At 41.1% G+C, this 18,228-nt stretch overlaps 1 long non-coding RNA gene across 1 annotated transcript; it reads left to right on the top strand.

Annotated features, from left to right (window-relative positions):
• Positions 1–689: 689 nt before the first annotated feature.
• On the top strand, positions 690–17,851 carry LOC132396329 (uncharacterized). Its single transcript, XR_009512955.1, has 4 exons — positions 690–819; positions 5,678–5,784; positions 15,211–15,504; positions 15,902–17,851. It is a non-coding gene; the product is annotated as an uncharacterized LOC132396329 (long non-coding RNA).
• The last annotated feature ends 377 nt before the right edge of the window (positions 17,852–18,228 follow it).

Genomic DNA, 18,228 nt, shown 5'->3' with positions numbered 1-18,228 from the left:
TAGATTTGAGCAACCTGAGTTGGAATGTCTCTTCCTGTTAAACTACTTTCAATAACACAAGGCTGGAAGTGTAGAAGCAGGCTTGATTGATGGTTCTTCTGACCAACCACAAGATAGTGAGAGGGAACAGGAACTAAGTGTTTAACTTCCTGTGAAACAGGAAACATGGAATGTCTCACATATTTGAAGTTTGTTGGGAAGATTTATTGAGAGTGAGGTAATTACAGTCTTAGATTTTATCTTAACACTAGAATAAACACAGCTACATCTAACCCTCTAACTAGCTTCACGTGGTATGTTATTATTTGCTTTCCCAATTAGAACAGAAAGGTTGATAAAACAAGTAACATTTGTAATACTTCTTTCCACACTTCCTTTCAAACAATAACGTTACTAGTTTATTTATAACCTTCTTACAGAATGAATTAGACTTTCTACAGCATGCAAGTGTTACAAATAGGTAGTTGTTGGTGCTTCTACTCCTGATAAGCTTCCCTCCACTCTTCCTCATCTAACCCTCCTTTTCCTTCTCCCCATGTTTATTCAGCTTCATCTTATTTACATTCTTCTGCAACAAAGCAACCAATTTCATGACATATATCAGTGATAATAAACCTGATTTTAATCTCATCTCAGCTTCCCAACCATCCTCAAAGAAAGAGAAAGATTAGCTCTCATTCGTATCACGTACTTTGAAACATACAGTGAAAAATGCATTGTTTGCATCAAATGAAATTGGCGAGGATTCTGCTGGGCCGCCCACAAATGTCGCCAAACTTCCGGTGCCAACGTAGCATGCCCGCAACTCGCTAATCTTTGGTAAGTGGGAGGAAATTCGAACACCCAGAGGAAAGCCATGCTGCCAGGGGGACAATGTACAAACTTCTTAGAGGCAGCGGTGGGAATAGAACCCCAATCTGGGAAAGTTGGTGCTGTAAAGTAATGTGTCAACCACTACGCTACCGGGCTGCCCTCATGGGCAACCTGTGAGCTGAGAAGTTTCACCTTAAATTCTCTTTGATTTGCCTTCCTCTAATCTAGCCTCTTCCACAGATGGCAACGTTAGATCCCTGCCAAAACGGTCACAGGCTTAAGAGCTCTATCAGGCTGCCCATCTGTTGCCTCTCAACTAGGGGTAAGGAACCAGTCTACTCTGTCATTGCAGAAAATTAGAATGTCTCAATTTTGGGGTTATCCTTATCAATCCTATTTTTTGTTTTGCACTTTGTGCCTTATAGAAAATAGACATCAGAAACAGAATGCAATATCACAATTGTGGTTCAGTTAGTGCACTAGACAAGTTGAACACAATTCACTGCTTTTCAGTTCCATTCCTCTAGAAATGAATTATGTTGTGTGAATTTCATTTTGTGCAGGAAAGCTCTAACAATCCACTCACAACTATTTGGAAGTCTCGATGGCTCAGCATCTGGCTTATATTCACTCACTGTGCCTCAGTTTCCATACTCTCTTTGAGTTCATCCAGTTCTGTTGGCTGCCCTTGCTTAACACTTATTGGATTCACTAAAATGTTATGGTATAGCTCCACAGATGAATTTAAAATGTGCAGGAGTATTAAGAAAATAATTCGCATAGTGTGGAATATCTACCATTCTGGCACATGCCAGGTTTGATTTGTCTTACGCTAACCGTCATTGCTGCTTCAGTCCATACCTGAGATCCCTTTGTTTCTCTAGCTCATTTTTTAGTCTTAATATTCGAACAATATTTGTCTTTTCAAGATCCTTCTCCTCATACTTGGCTATATTGAAATGAAGGTGTGGTGGCCAGGAATAAATATAATCAAGATGAAATTAGAGGTATTTAATGCCTAAGGGAGCAAGGAATGTGGAAAGAAGGTGGAAACAGGATACTGAAGGTTGAGTTCAAAGTTCGAAGTAGGTTTTATTATTGAAGTACATATTTGTCACCATGTACAACCCTGAGATCCATTTTCCTGTGGAAAGACTCAACAAATCTATAGAAGAATAACTATAGCAGGATTAATGCAAGGTCAACAACAAACTTTGCAAATACAGATATAACTAAATAGCAATAAATAACGAGAACATGAGATAATGAGATAGAATCTTTATAGTGGTTGAAGGAACATTTCAATGAGCAAGTGAGTGTAGTTATCCCCTTCTATTCAAGAGTCTGATGCCTGAGGGGTAGTAACTGTTCTTGAAGTTGATGGTGTGAGTCCTGATGCTGTTGTACCTTTGACCTGATGGTAGCAGCAAGAAAGAACATGACCTGGGTGGTAGGGATCTCTGATGATGGATGGTGCTTTCCTATGCCAGCCTTTCATGTAGATGTGCTCAGTGGTTGGGAGAGCCTTACCCATGATGTTCTGGGCTGAATCCACTGCCTTTTGGAGGATTTTCATTCAAAAGGCTGATGGATCAAACCTAAACTGCTGACTGATCGATTGCTGTGCATTTCTGTGTTGATATGTTTGCTCTTCACAGCAAGTGTAATAATTAACAGTAATGTGACCTCATTCCTACCTGTCTTCCCCACAGTTGTAAAATGTACATTCAAATAAATGGCCCCCTGTTTCGGAATATCCTGGTACAGGACTCCCAGATTAAATTCTATAAGATGTCAGCAAGCTCCTCTGTCACCACTATAGAACAGGCAAAAGCTCTCCAAGCAAAAGTTCTAATTTATTAGCACTTACATAGATGTGTTAAGGAAACCAGAAGGTAACTGGTAGGGCCTTGGGGTGTGTTGTAGAACAGAGAGATCTAGATGTGCGGGTGCATAGTTCCTTGAAAGTAATGAGTGACTTTATTTCTTGGAACGTAGACAATTGAGGGGAGATTTGATAGAGGTATACAAAATTATGATGGATGCAGATAGGGTGAATGAAAACAGCCTTTTTCCACTGAGGTTGGATGGGGCTACAACTAGAGGTCATGGGTTAAGGATGAAAGGTGACAAATCTCAGGGGAAGGTGAAAGGAAGCTTCTTCACTCAGAGGGTTGTGACAGAGTGGCTTTTTTTTCTGTGCTGTATAACTCTATGATACCAATAAAACATTAACATCTTAAATTAAGTCAAATGGTGCCTATTTTCCAACTGTGGGAGATTTGGTCAGTGAATAGGACTCTTGCTTATACTCTCATTGTGTAAAGATGGTGCTCCCAGCCTGAAGAGAGTGGTCACATTGGCTGCAGGCTGCCTTATTTATTTATAATGATAGCACAAATTCAGGCCCAGTGATCAAAATATTCCTTTCCTTGATCAAAGAAAGGGTGCATATAACAGATTAACAGTTAAAGCCACTTGAACTAATTCCTTTTTGGAGAATCTGAAGGAATAATTGGATTACATAGTGATCAGGGCTTTAAGGAAATGCACTGGTCATAAACACACTTGTGATTCTTGAACTGAGGGAACTATGAAGGAAGAAGGGGAGAGGTGCAGTGTGATTGAGGGGAGGGGGTGTGCCAGGACTAAATATTCACAATTGATATGCTGGAGGTTTATAAATTTACCTTGAGGTCAGTTAGAGATTTCACTGAACTTTAACTTGCGTGCAGTTAATTACTTCTTTCGACAATGATGGAAAGAAATTAAGTAATTGGAGCATGTGGGGAAGAGTGAAAGTGAAACCAGAGCAGGTCTGGGATTTTCCTGTAAACAACTCCCGCTCCAAAACTGCAGCAAGTGGACCAGAAACAGCTCCCAGGAATGGATCCCTCTCCTGGTTTATTAGTATTTCATTCCTGAGATCTGATCCATACAGAGCAAGTGTATGTGCCATCACTGGAGTTGTGTATGATTTTCCCCGTGGAGTTGTTTTTTGGTGGGTCTTCGGGTGGCTGTAGAGGCTGATCTGGGATCCACATAACCAGGATATTAGGCTGGATTTTCTTAATAGAGGATGCCTGGGCGTGACTTTGTTTAATGTGGGAAGGCTGACGCACAGGTAGCCACCTCACAGTCCTTGACAGATCGAGATCAGGAATGTAAGACGACTCCATTTCAGCAGCCTTTCTCCACCTTCGCTACTATTCTGATGTGTCATTATCTCCTGCCAGCTCCACCGCTGCAGTCTTCGCTGGATAGCTCTTTGTCTGGAACCTTTCCACCATGGATGACCTACCGGGAGTGAAACGCAGATGACTAAACTCCAGACACATTGCCCTTGGGATCTCAGGAACTCACAAGCCTCTCCACCACAACAAGATGTTGAACCCCTGAGAGGGAAATGTCTAAATATCAGCGAAGTGTAAATAACAGTGAAAGGTTCCCTGGGTTCTACATGCCTTCCCTGTGAGCTGTCTAAAACATTGTCACTATCGTAAGGTAGAAAGCATGGCTGTCAGTTCTCACAGAGCAAGCTCCCATGAACAATATTGTGAGAACAATGAGATCGTTTGTTTAAAGCAAGTTGTGGCTCAGAAATATTCAGGGTGCTGAGGACACATCCCCCTGCCATCCTTCGAAACAGCTCCTTTTGGTTCATGCAATGTCAACCAGGATCTCTGCATCACACTCCTTAGAATAGGACTTGAAACCCGAACTTTCTAACTTTGCAACAAGACAGGATGGAGTCTGAATTTATTTTGCTATAAGTTGCTTGCACAGAACTTTCAATGGCTCTGGGCCTGTACTCAATGGAATTTAGAAGAATGAGGGAGGGGATCTAATTGAAACATTGGATATTGATAGGCCTAGATAGAGTGGATGAATAGAGGATGATTCCTATAGTGGGGGAGTCTAGGACCAGAGGACACAACCTCAGAATATAAGGATATCCCTTTGGAAAAGAGATGAAGGGGTATTCTTTTAGTCAGAGAGTGGTGAATCTGTGGAATTCATTGCCTCAGACAGCTGTGGAGGCCAAGTCATTGGTTATATTTAAAGCAGAATTTGATAGATTCTTGACTAGCAAGGGCATAAAAGATCACTGGGAGAAGGCACGAGAATAGGGATCAGAGGGATAATAAATCAGCCAAGATGATGGAGCAGATCTGAAGGGACAAATGGCATGATTCTGCTCCTCTGTCTTATATCCATTGAAGATGGAGTGGGAGAATGTGGTGAGGTGGGGGATAGGGGGTGAGAAACTAGAATCCCCACAATTTCTCTGAGTCTTCGAAGTTTAAAGATTAAATAAAGCATTTTACATCATGCCAGAGACCCAGTAATACAACTGCAATATTAAGATAATTGCACCTTCACCTTGCAGAAAGTAATCAATTTTGTCATTAAGTTAGGATCAGATGGAATTTATTTTAAAAGCCTGTTCCCTGTAAGTGAAGTGAGCACAAGGATCTTTAGTGTCTAACCTGCCAGAAAAGCTTTTGTGACAAATGATTGCAATTATATCCTCCATCTCCTTCAATAGGCAGAATTTATTGAAACTTGCAGCTCAGGGAGAAACCATTCACGAGGGCATAAAAATAAAATTACTGGGTGGCGCAGTGACACATCTGGTAGAGGTGCTGCCTCACAGTTCCACTGACCACTTGGACTCCACTCAATACTTGAGCCCCGGTGCTGTCTGTGTGGAGTTTGCGTGCTCTCCCTGTGGTAGAGGCAAATACATTAGAGGCTTTTAAGAGACATTTTGATTGGCACGTGGAGATAATGAAGATGGAGTGATATGGACATTGTGTAAATAGGAGGGATTATGTTTGAGTGTTTTTGATTTGCCTTTTAGCTGCTTCAGCACAACACTGTGGGCCAAAGGACCTGTTCCTGTGCTGTACTGTTCTATGTTCTTCCAAGTGCTCTGGTTTCTTCTCACACCCAAGGACATGCAGATCGGTAAGTTAGTCCACTATTGTAAATTGACCCTCATGTAGAACCTCAGACAGATTTGGAGACACCAGAGTCTGCTGATGTTGGAATCTGGACACAAACAACGTGCAGGAGGAAATCAGTGAGTTCTGATGCAGAGTTTCAACCTGAAATGATGACCATTCCTGTCTTTAAGCAAATGCTGTTTGATCCATTTAATTCCTCCAGCACATTGTTTGTTGCTCTGAGAAAGTTAGTGGGTATGAAGGGGAATAAAATGTAAATGAGTGTTTGATGGCCAGCACAGACTCAATGGGTCAAGGGGCCTGTTTCAGTGTTGTATCTCTCTGAGATCTCCAGGCCTTGTTCTTCCCTCTACTGCTTTTACCAGTCACCACTGATCAATGTCCTCCAATCACCAACGCTTCTCCAACCGGAAGCATCTCTTCCATATCTTTTCAGCCAAAACCCTCAGCATAATGGTGCACAGCTCCATTACCTCTGGTCTTAATCTGCACAGTAGCATAGTGGTTAGCACAGTGCTTTACCATAGAGGCAACTTGGGTTCAATTCCTGTCGCTTCCTGTAAGGAGATTGTACGTTCTTCCCATGACTGTGTGGGTTTCCTCTGGGTGCCCTGGTTTCCTGCCACATTCCAAAGACGTACCGGTTGGTAGGTTAATTGGTCATTGTAAATTGTCCCATGATTAGGCCAGGATTAAATTGGGGAATTGCTGAGCAGCTCGGCTCAAAGGGTCTGAAGAACCTACCTCATGTTGCAGCTCAATAAATAAGCCAATTTAAGGAGAACAGCCCCATCTTCTCTGCATATCTGAAGTCCCCTGCCACAGTATAATTTCATCCAGTCATACAATAAACCTCCTCTAAACCTACTCCAAGGTCTTGACAAACATCCTATAATACAGTGAGCATGGTTATGCATGATGTTTCATCTGAAAGGCCTAAGCAGTGCTTTGTAAAGGTTTAGCATTACTTGCCTACTTTTGTATTCATTCCCCCTCCTTATGGATCTGCTTATTCCCTGCTTTCTGAGCTGCCTTTATTCTAGAATAGTCAGCCATTCATGCTCACAAGGGCACATGACAGGTGTTCGAAAGGAATCTGTCATCTAACACTGAGTCCAGGCAGGGAAAAAAAAGCAGTGCAAGAGATCTGAGTCGAGGAGAAGAATATGCATCAAGCATCCGAGGGTAATCTTTCCGTGTAAGACCAGCTCCTTCACGATGCTGTACACTCACACTTCACTGTGCACCAGAGCTTTCTCGACAGATTATTCCATTGTTTTACCGTGACAGATTTTCACATTTCTGAACAACTGCTTCATATGGTTGAGGGAGGGAGGTGGGGGAGGGATGGTAAGATCAATTAACTGATTAAAGCAAAGTGAAAGGAGCATCCTGATTTAATCTAGGACCTGTGCAGCACTATTTTGGAGGATTAAACGTATGCTTACTTTGTTTAACAAATAATACCTCACAGCAATGTTTATTTGGAACTAACTGTCATTTTAGAGGCCAGAATGTTGGTATGTTGTCATACAAGTTATACTTCAGAACATGTTTTCTTCAGCACACCTCATATCTGTACAGTGCAACCAGACCCATCTGTGCAAATTCCCCTGTTGATCTATTCACTTTCTTTGCCCTCTTTTCACAAACCCACTCAGTCTCTAGACCTACAACTTTGTTTTTATTTTTTATTTATTGTTATTGGATGGGCCCTTCTGGCCCCTCGAGCCACACATCACCCTGACAACCCCAATTTAACCTTATCCTAATTGTAAGGCTGTTATGTTTAACTACAAAACATAAAACTAATCAAATAAAAAACACGGAGCTGGAAATAATGTGCATAGTTCTGTTTTTTTTAGATGCACACATATGACATGGTGGCATAATGATGTATGCCATTCATGTACTTTTACATATAATCTGTAATGAATTATATTACTCAAATACACACACACACACACACACACACACACACACACACACACACACACACACACACACACACACACACACACACACACACACACACACACACACACACACACACACACACACACACACACACACACACACACACACTATAATATAACTACTATAGATACATCAACAGCATAGTAAATTAGGCCTAAAGATTTAATTGCTGTAGAGGATTTCTTATTCTTCTGAGATATCATCTTTCATGGCAAGGTGGGGGTGGCGCAGTCACTGTGCTTGGCAGGTGAGACGTGGCTGAGGAACAATCTCAGGGTTCTGGGGCCTTCTCCCCAGATGACTCTGGGCCTACAGGAAGTGGTTCTGGCAGCAGGTATACTCTTCTTCTCTAATGACTGACCCTGCTCTCTTCAACTGATCCATGTGTCATCTCCAGATGACATCAGACACAGTCTCAAGTTCTATCCTTCTTTTTCCCAAGTACCCACTTTTGATCGCCTCTGTCGTCCCTTGTCAGGACTGCTTATCCAGGAGTGAAATATCAAACATCTTTGTTTGAGGATCCCTCAATTTGTCTCAGCTATTTGTCCTGCATACTCTTTCTCAGACTGCATTTGAGGAGATCCAAGCATGAGTTCAAGGGATGACCCAGGAATAGCATTGCTGGTGAGTTGTGACTTGTGGAGTATGCTGCATTGTGATATGCAAGAAGGAAATTGGCAAGCTTCTGATTCTGTATCAGTGCAGGGTGATCTTCTGCCATTACTTGCAGTGTGTTCTTTAAACTCTGGACAAATCTTTCCACCAAGCCATTTGTTGCTGGGTGGTACAGTATAGATGTAATATGTCTTATTCCATTCATTTTCACAAATGACAAACTGTGGTCCATTGTCACTGACTAAGTGTTCTGGAACACCAGCTCTCAAGAAGAGGCTTCTCATACATGAACAGTGTGCAAGACTGTAGTGGAGGCTATTGGGAACACTTCTGACCAATTTGTAGCTACATCCACTACTACCAAGAAATTTGTGCCCATGGATATTCCAGCAAATCCACATGAATCCTCTGCCTGGACAAGACAGGGATAGAGGGGTGCTGTGCATCTACTGGGAATCCCGCACAGTGCATGGCAAGCTTCTCGATCTATTGATCTACCCCAGGCTGCCAGAGAAAGCTTCAAGCCAATGTTTTCATTTTGACCACACCTAAATGACTGTTGTGTAGCTTCTCTAACACTTTAGTTCTTGGCTTGGATGGTACAACAATACTCGATCCCCACATAAGGCAACCTCCTTCAAATTTTCCTTTGGATCATCTCTGCTGTAATAGGGTAATTTTTGATATGGATTAGAGAGAATATGTCTAGGGGAATGTCACCTTTTGTAATTTTTTCATGTATTTCCTTTTCCAAGAGTAAACAGGACAATCTATCAGCATTTTCATGATTAGGTGTTCTCTTACACCCCAAATCAGATTCAAGGCCTCTCAATCAATACATAGTTTTTCTCTGCAGCAGTAAGGAAACCTGGTGCAAAGACTCATGTTCACTTCCCATCACATAACATGTGACATAACTACACCGACACCAGAAGGCAGGGCATCACAGGCAGCCTTCACTGAATGATGCAGATTACTATGAATGAATGAAGTGTCAGACGTCACCATTTCCTTTACCTTCTGGAAAACCACCTCATGCTGCTTTGTCCATTGCCATTGCTACCCGATCTGTAGCAATGAGTTCAAGGAGTGGAGCACAGTAGCCAGCTTTGGCAGGAACCTGTTACAGCACTGGGCAAAACCTAAAAAGAACTGCAACTGTGATGCATCCTTTGGCCTTGGAACATCTACCTTGTGTAATACTTGTGTGCCAATGATATGACCACAGAGAGTAATGCTTGGTTTAAAGAATTCACACTTGTTGCATCATGCTCTGCGCCCATAATCTTCTAATCTATTTCACACTATTTTGAGATTTTGGCAATGTTCCTTGTCATTCTCACTGATAATAATGATGTCATCCAGGTAACACTGAGTGCCTGGGCAGCTTGCAACACCTGATGCATAGCTTTCTGCCGGAGTGCAGGTGCAGATGCTACTCCAAAAATAAGCCTCCATGTGATCTAGTTCACTAGCTATGATATTACAGATGGTATAAGGAACTGACGGGCATTTTTAAAACTTGTGTGTGGCATTTACATGTTACACTATTTTACCCTCTGGTGTGTTAGAGCTTTCTAATGCCATGCTTGAACACTGCTTCCAGTGGGAGAAGGGTTGGTAGTCTGTGGCATTATTAAGTACCTTTCTTAATCTGCTTTGCGATGACTCTTACAAAAGATAAGACCATAAGACATAGGAGCAGAATTAGACCATTTATCTCATTGAGCCTGCTCTGCTATTCCATCATGGCTGATCCTGGATCCCACTCAACCCCATACTCCTACCTTCTCGCCATATGCTTTGATGTCCAGAACTATCAGGAAACTATCAACTTTCGCCTTCAATATATGCACGGACTTGGGCTCCACCACAGTCTATGGCAGAGCATTCTAAAGATTTACTACTCCCTGCTAAAAAGAAAATTCCTCCTTACCTCTGTTCTAAAGGGCCACCCTTCAATTCATTGTTGAAAGGACTAGATAGGGTGAATGTGGAGAGTAGATTTCAAAGAGATCCCCCTGAATTCTTCTAAATTCCAGTGAGTACAGGCCCAAAACTGCCAAATGCTCCTCATAAGTTAACCCCTTCATTCCCAGAATCATCCTTGTGAATGTCATCTGGATTCCCTCCAGTGACAACACATCCTTTCTGAGATTTGAGGCCCAAAACTATTGACAATACTCCAGCCTGACTAGTCTAATAAACACACAACATTATCTCCTTGCTTTTATATTCCTCTTGAAATAAATGCCAACATTGTATTTGCCTTCTTTACCACAGACTCAACCTATAAATTAACTGTCTGGGAGTCTTGAATGAGGTGTAGCATACAGATGGTGGATGGATCTCCAATTAAGTTCTCTCAAGAAATCATGACCCCAGAATGCTGGTCTTCCTGTTTTTACCACATACAAGCCCAATGTGGCTTGTTGGTTGTTGTATTTCAATGTATGGAATGTCATTCCCACAGGAGTTATCTTTTCTCCAGTATAAATTCTTAGTTGGATATCTGCAAGTTTCAATTTAGTATCTTTGAACTCATTTTGTGGAATGACTGAAATAGCCAAACCAGGGTCCAATTCAATTTTAGTTAATTTACTAGTCACTTTTGGTGTAAACAATATTGCTTGTGTATTGTTTGCTTTCACATTATAAATCTCAAGGCTACTCAGTCCTGTGTCGCTCTCATCATTACCCAAATTTTCAGCTGCAGGATGCAGATTAGCACTCTTTTTAAAACTGCTATTTGACTTTTTATCTTTTTCTCTTCCCAATGCAGTCCATTTATTTTTGTCTGCCCAACATGCTCTTTAAATGTGTCATGCTTTGTTGCATTTTCTGCAAGTTTCACCTTTAAACTTGCATTGGTCTGATGTACATGAGTCTCAGACGTGAGTTATGCTTTAGTTAGGAACCATTTTTGAATGTTTTCTTGTAAGATTCCACTATCTAAGCAATCTCTCAGTGCATCACTGAGCAAGCAATGCTCTGACAATTCTTAAAATTCTATCACATAAGCTGAAATGGATTCCCCTTCTTTTTGATTCCACTTATAAACCCTAAAACGTTCTGCAATCAACAATGATTTTGGTTCTAAATGTTCCTGCATTACTTTCACAATATCAGAAAAGCTTATTTTGGCTGTTTGATTGGAACAGTCAAACTTCTAAGCAAACTTTATGCCTTTCCACCTAATGTACTCAGTAAAACTGGCACTTTCTTTTCATTGCCTATTTCATTTGCTTCAAAATACTGCTCATTTCACTCAGTATACATATTCCAGTTATCGCTTGTGCAATCTAATCTGTCTATCTTTCTGACGTAGCCAGCCATTTCTGTTCTTATTTATTTATTATTATCAACCGGTACTCACTGTTTATGAACCCATGAATTTCACCTGTTTACTGCCATTCTTTTTACTCAAGAGTTTCTCACCCATTGCGAAGAAAACGTACAGAACTTCTTCTTTTAAACCTTGAAGTCTCACTGTGCTTCAACAAGAAGGTAGTTGTCTCAGGTTCTTTTTAAAACTTTTTCATTACCACTGCTATGTTTTGTAACTCCAAAAAATAATATTAATCAAAAGAGCTGGGAATAATGTGTCAAGTTTTTTTACATTTATTGAGATATAGACATATGACATGGTGGTGTATTGGCATCTGCCTTTCATGTACTTTTACATATAACTGTAATGAATAGTGTAAGCAACAAAGAATGCATTATCAAATAATATACTAACAATATTATTCAATCTTACTGAAATATTACAATTTACAATGACCAATTAACCCACCTGGTATGACTTTGCACTTTTGGAGGAAACGGGAGGACACGGGGAAAACCACAAATTCCATGGGGAGGAAATGTCACAGTTATAAAATTCTATTCCTTGTTTTCAGGGCTCAAACCTTTTCCTTATTTCTGGAATCTCTTCAGCCCTACTGATCTCACGTTCTGAGCTCTCCTGCATGCCTCAATTCCTTTGTCCCTTTGTTTTGTCATTGGCAGCTGTGCCATCAGCTGCCAAGGACCCATTCTGAAACTGCCTCTCTAAATCTTTCTCCTTCTGTTTCTCTCTCTCTCTCTCTCTCTCTCTCTCTCTCTCCCTCTCTCCCATCCTCTTTAAGGCATTTTGTTGAAACTTTAATCCATCTACGTAGATATCATATTGTATTGCTCACTGTATATTTTTGTTTGATAATGGTCCTGAAGTTATGTTAAATATGTTTTATCCAAACATTTTTGTTAAAGGTGCAGTATAATTGCAACTGTATAATTCCTTATTGCAAAGGAATTTATGACTACCAATCCACAAAGAGCAGGAGCAATTTGGGTGAGATGTCTCCCTGGACTCTACAAGTGTCAGGAGAACCTAAGAGATGAAAACAGGCTACGTGCAAAACCCTCTGTAGTTACAGTTAGCAGTCTTTCTTGATATATCTTTGACAGATCTGGTGGATTTAGCATTTTTCTTGTAGTAAGGTACTTGACAGGTGTGCAGTAAATTAATGATAGTGATCGAGCCTCTCAGAGAGGTAGTAAAGTAGAACGCTAAAGGATTGGTTGAAGATACATTCAGAGAATGATGTAGCCATATCACCAGCCCGGGCATTCATTACGAGGCCTATATTTATTTTCCATTATCAGCTGACCTTGAGAATGTTGTAGCTGGCCACTAATTTGAACCTAGTGTCATGTTAAACCATTTTAAGAGTGGTAAGAAGCCAATCATATTGCTATGAACAGATCAGACGAGGTAAGGAGGCCAAATTTCACTTCCTTGAGGACATTCGTGTACCAGGTAGGCTTTTTTTTCAACTGTCTGTCACTTTGCTTTTTTATTCCAAATTACTTAATTAAGAGAATTTCAGTTCCCCAGCTGTTATGGGATATGAACTCTTGTCTTTGGATAAGTAGTTCTGTAATTTAATAACTGTGGAACAGTTCTGTGCCAAACATTTACCCAACGAACATTATGAAGGATACAGGATTAAAGGGTTGGGTTAAGAAAGTCCAGCAAGGGAAAGGTTTGCAGCTTCCAGCTTGCAGTACATTTGTATTTCTCTGTGAATCAAGTCAAGTCCAGTGAGAAGTTCATCTTCTCTTGATGTTTGTGCCATCTTTCTGCAGATAGTGGAGTGCGAAAGCTGGGCAAATGGTTTGAACCCTGGAGCATCCTTTCAGTGACTCCTGTCCCTGCCGGGTTTGGTGGGCTGACTGAGAGAGCAGATTTGTGAATTCTACACCATTGGCTTGCTGCCACATGGGAGCAGATGGGGTTTGCATATTCATAGCTTCTGCCTGAGTGTAAAAAAGCCTATTCATACTGTATGAAGGGTACTATCTTCAGTGAAACACGAGAGCCAAACTGCCATTCTACTTCCCTTTGTTTCCATCAACACCATCCCCCCCAACCCAAAGATCAGCCGAACAGCACAAGGCAAAAAGGTTGCGCAGAGATCTCCTGCTGCTTCAGCAGCCAGAAGTGGTTTTGCATCAATATTCAAACCAGCAGATCCACCAAAAAAGTGGAAAACAATGTAATCACACTGAGATAAATGTGGGTCTTTCAACTTCACATGCTTGTTCTGGAGTTATTGATAATGACCACACGTGTTTGGGTTGGCATCACGCACACTCTACATTCGTCCTCCTAAGATTTAAAGTTCCATCTTCGAACTTGCCACATGTATCTGCTATGAATGCTTCTTGTGCACCAGTGCATCACTTCACAATGCAATTTACATAACTTAATGCAGAATGAGTGGCCAATCAGCTCAACATTTCGCTGGCAGATCCTGTACTCCATATAATCCATCTTTCACCCTTGTGCCCCCCACCCCTGGCATCTCTGCCTATCACATATCCCACGTGCCCCTTTGTTCCTTTGGTGTTTATCTAGCTTTTTTCTTAAATGATTCTCTGCTGTCTGTTTCAACCACTCCATTGTTTCTTTTCATATGAGAAATAATTTGAGCAAGCTCTATATTCTCATCTGGATATAACACTACATTGTTTAAGGGGGGGGGTCTATCAGATCTGTTTCATTCTTCCTTTATTTCATTGGAAAACAGAGCAAGAAGCTCATGTTTGGTTTCTATTGGTGTTAATTCGCAAAAAATCTGCATTTTCTCTGTGTTCGGACCTTAATGTTAGGATTTAGAGAGAGTACAGGTCATGGAGATGTACCCAATGGCAATTTTCACCTGGGCATAAATGTGACATCTCTCTTGAAGCTAATCACAAAGCTCCAAGACCAAGGCCTCAATACCTCTTAGTGCAACTGGTTCCTCGTTTTCATCACTTACAGACCCAGTCAGTTCTGATTGGTAACAACATCTCTGCCATGATCACCATTAGTATAGGTACTGTGTGCCTAGCCCCCAGTTCTGCTCACTTAATACTAATGACTGTGAAGCTAAGTACAACTCCAATACTTAAGTTTGTTGATAGCACCACTGTTGTTGCCTGAATCAAAGGTGGTGAACAAAGCAAAGAGCTGATTTTTGACGACAGGAGAAAGAAACCAGAGGTCCATGAGCCGGTCCTCATGAGGGAGTTCAGAGGTGGATAGGGTCAGTAACTTTAAATTCCTTGGCATTATCATTTCAGAGGATCTGTCCCATGACCAGCAAGTGAGTGCCATTATTAAGAATGCACAACGGAGCCTCCACTTTCGTAGAAGTTTGCACAGACCAGGCATGTTATCTGACATGTAGACAAGAAGACAGAGCGTAGGAGGGATGATGGCGCCTAACGGTGACTCTGTTGCTTGCAGCTTCAGAAGCAGCTCTATTTCCAACTTTAATATCTTATTTTTCCCTTTCAGAATTCTTTTGAAGACCCTGACCTGGAGCTACTTCAGTTCCTTGCGAGAGTGGGACCTGTTTTCGGGGTTCCACGACTTGCCGTTATTCGACATGCCAAGTGTTCGGAAGCCTAAGGTCTTGGGGCTCTGGAGACGGGCGGATTGAGGGTCGGTGTCACGGCAGGAGACTCACGAGTCATCAAGGAGGATGGATAATCTTTCACTGTGGGCCCGAAGACCCGAAGTCTTTGTGATCTTCAGACTCAGAGCTCAAAAAAAGCGATGAAATGGACTTTTAACATCATAAACCAGTAGGTTATTGTTATGTCTTCTGCTTGCTGTGAAAATGGGTTAAACCTCCCTCTCCCTTGCTAGGGAGAGAAAGAACCTGTGGTTTTCGAATGTCGGATGAAATGCGAAGCCTTTGGGGTAACCTTGGTCTGTGTCTTTGCTATTGCTTAGCACACGCTTGGGCTCAGTGACGGTACCGAAGCGCGTTTTTTTCTGCTGGTGGTGGAGGGGGATCGTTGCTCGCTGCTGCTTTCGCCTGGGAGGGGGAAACTTGGGGAATCTTTGGGGTTCTCATGTTTAACTGTTGTTTTTTCTTTGGGGCACTTCTCTGTTTTCGTGGATGCTTGCAAAGAAAAAGCATCTCAGGATGTATATTGCATACATTTCTCTGACATTAAGTCTGGCCTTTGAACTTCTATAGCTATACAGTGGAGAGCATCCTGACTGGCTACATCAAGGCCTTTTATGGAAACGCCAGTGCCCAAGAGTGGAAAAGTCTACAAAAAGTAATGGATACAGCCCAGACAATCACAAGCAATGTCTCCCTAACATTGAGCAGATCTCCAAGAAGCACTGTCACACATCTATTATCAAGGGCCCTGCATATAGACCATGCTCTCTTCTCGCTGCTGCTGTCAGGAAGGAGGCACAGGAATCTTAGGTCCCACACCACCATGTTCAGGAATAGTTACTACCCTACAACTATCAGGGTCCTGAACCAGCTGAACCAGCCTTCACTCATCTCGACTCTGGACTGATTTCACAATGGATGACTCACTTTCAAGGACTCTATAATGCATGTTCTCAGTTAATATCTATCTATTTATTTATCTGTCTAATTAATTTATTGTTGTTGTATTCACACAGTTTGCTTTTTGTCACTCTTTGTGTGTACTTTTCCATTGATTCTATTGTATTTCTTTTTCTACTGTGAATGCCTTCAAGAAAGTTAATCTAAGGATAGTATAGGGTACTTTGATAATAAATTTACTTTGAACTTTGGAACTTTGAGATAGATGATTATGAGTTCAAGTCCCACTCCAGAGACTTTAGTTTAAAAATATAGGCTAATAATCCAGTCTGGGGAGAGTATCGCACTGCTGGAGGTGCCCAGTTTAGGGTAAGGTTTCTTCTATCACCTTAGGGTGGTGTAAAAGGTCCCATGTGACACTTAGAAGGAAAGCAAGGTCTGAAGTAATCAGAAGTTATGGGAATCAGACCATGGAAATAGGATGATCTGTGAAGGACTTGAAGGTGCAACAGACACAAGGGGGCATATAGCTTGATGTCTTCTGTTTCTTGTGCTTCACTGCACCAGTGTTGGCTGCTGAATTGATAACATTGGCTGGTGTGAAAGACAGTGGTCTTGCATCTTTAAAGTAAATAATATAAAGGGGCAATTTAACATTCTGGGTGATCAAGATAATGAGAGAGTAGATGGAGGAAAAGCCATTTCCTTAGCTAGATGTCTAGAACAAAAGGGAATAGTCTTAATATTAGATTCTGCTTCTTCAGAGAGGATATCAGGAAATATTTCTTCATAACTGTGAGAAGATAGTTGGCAATTCATTTTTTTTAAAAGTTACTGAAACTTGAAGCCAGTTGTAAAATTTCAGGAGTTGGCTTTGGCATTTTTGTTAATTCAGTTAAAATACAGTCGAACTACAATGTAACTGAAGGTCAGAACATGTTTAAGGGTAGATTGGCCTAACCATGGTTTGAGTTTCTAGAAAGCATTCTTCCAATACAGTTGATTCTGGTTAATTGGGAAATCAGAAATTCAGGGCAGCTGCTTATGTGGGACAACATTTAAAGAACAAAAACTAATAGAGTAAATAACCAGGATTCCTTTCGTTTATTTGGGACATGAGGCTGTTGTTGAGCCGTTTCCATTGCATGCATTAATGTGGCCATTAGACACTACACTGAACTTGGAGAAAATAGTTCTTAAATAGCGTCAGTTGCGCGTGTTTGTATTAAAAAAGTAGTGATTCTTGCCACTCGCAGTTGGTGAGAAATAAACAGTAAGACTGTTCAGAACCAATTTGCTCACAGTGGTTTCAAACATTCAGGCTCGGAGATGCCAGAAACGGCCAGGAGTGCAAAGGAAATAATTTCACTACATCAACAGTTAGGAACAATGAAGAATGTGAAGGTATCGACATTCATCTTGAATGTTACAATGAATACGATGATTTGCATTGTGCAATTGTCGAAAGCCTTATATGAAGGCAGTCCAGTATCTGCACTGCGTCTCTGGGCTGATTTAGTTCATTTACAGTCAATTAAAATAAAACAGCAGCATGCACTGGATGAATTCTTCCTTCAATAACCATTAGGAACTAATACACAGTTTTATATTACTGTAGTAGTCTCGGTAGTGTTCCAATTTGATCTGTATTTCATTTAATTTAAATACATAATTTGTTATTCAGTTAAACAGTAGTTCATCTTTTTTATACACTTTTAACTGTTTCAATGTAACTTCAGCTAATTGGGGCAGCTGCTTAATTGAGTCAAAATGTACCGGTCCTGATATGTCCCAAATAACCAGAATCCATGGTATTTCTTCACTATCAAACAACTCAGTGAGTCATGGGGGAAGAATATTAAAAGTAGAATTTTCTACACCACCTTCTCAAGAAGACCCAAATGCATGAAATAACTTTTGAAGTGCTATGACTAGTACAATGCAGGATAATTGTGAATAGGAAGATTCCATAAAATGTGACGTGAAAATAATCATTT

This window comes from Hypanus sabinus, chromosome 7, assembly GCF_030144855.1.
Source record: "Hypanus sabinus isolate sHypSab1 chromosome 7, sHypSab1.hap1, whole genome shotgun sequence".
Taxonomy (NCBI): Eukaryota; Metazoa; Chordata; class Chondrichthyes; order Myliobatiformes; family Dasyatidae; genus Hypanus; species Hypanus sabinus.
The sequence above is the reverse complement of the archived record's forward strand: the minus strand, read 5'-3'. Positions and strand labels throughout refer to the sequence as shown.